Source organism: Camellia sinensis, chromosome 1 (assembly GCF_055761805.1).
Source record: "Camellia sinensis isolate YWXY chromosome 1, ASM5576180v1, whole genome shotgun sequence".
Taxonomy (NCBI): Eukaryota; Viridiplantae; Streptophyta; class Magnoliopsida; order Ericales; family Theaceae; genus Camellia; species Camellia sinensis.
The window spans coordinates 143,482,953-143,483,983 of NC_138961.1; the positions used below are offsets into that span (position 1 = coordinate 143,482,953).

Genomic DNA, 1,031 nt, shown 5'->3' on the forward strand with positions numbered 1-1,031 from the left:
ATTAAGAAATCTTGAGTTTGAGCATGCCTAGTACTGTAATTTGGTCTGCTTGAGTTAAGTAGAGTTGCACTTTTCTTGTTCATTTTATTAATAAGCAATAAACTAGGACTTATAGACATGCAACTCATGCATAATTTGCAAGTGTCATATATGTGCCTATATTCCAAAAAATCCCTGGAGGTAACTGAATCTCATGATCTATTATTGTAGTAATTAAATTGAAGCCTCATCTTTGACTTCTTTAGTGTAAGATGGTTGCAACATGTGGCATGATTTCATGTTTGGATATATAAGGTACATGCACTTCATGATTGTTCCTATATAGTATCAGATAAATTTAGAATGGTACATAGAGGATTAGCATGGCTCCTGCAGAAGGATGTCATACAAAATGCCACTATCTGAACTCTTTTATATCCAGGTTTTTCTACTTGGCGTTTCATAGCTCATGTTTCATTATCCTTGTTTGTTATTGATTATGCTTTTGTAAACTTAGTCTCAAAGTAGAACACTATAATTGTTAGGAGTACAATTTAATGGGTTTGACAACAACAATCATACTGTTCTTGGACTCAGCCATCATCTGCATGTATTTTCTGGCCATTTTCTTCTTCTAATATGAGTTTGGAGTTTTATTTGTTTCATTGATGATGTATCTTTTTTATCTGTTGCAATGTTTAGGCAATCCTATTCTTGGATATTTGACTACTGTCATATTGATTGGACCTTATGGTCTCTCTATTATTCATTATGTACATGGAACAAAGGCGATAACTGTATTTGAAGTTGTTTTCTTGATGTTTGATATTGGCCTGGAGGTAGAATCCATCAAACCTTGAAGTTAATTTCTCTAGACAGCTATTTGCCATGACATTTGATCTGCTAATAACACAAAGAAAACCTAAGCATTTTGTCTTCATTTTGCAGCTTTCTGTTGAAAGACTGGGTTCTATGAAGAAATATGTTTTTGGTTTGGGCTCTGCTTAGGTGGAAAACTTGTTTTTCAAATACTATCATGTTGAGTTTGAGCA

The 1,031-nt window shown here is 33.6% G+C and overlaps 1 non-coding gene across 1 annotated transcript; it reads left to right on the plus strand.

Moving 5' to 3' along the window:
• The first annotated feature begins 310 nt into the window (after positions 1 to 310).
• Positions 311 to 415, plus strand: LOC114302984 (U6 spliceosomal RNA). The gene has a single exon (XR_003643575.2). It is a non-coding gene; the product is annotated as a U6 spliceosomal RNA (small nuclear RNA).
• The last annotated feature ends 616 nt before the right edge of the window (positions 416 to 1,031 follow it).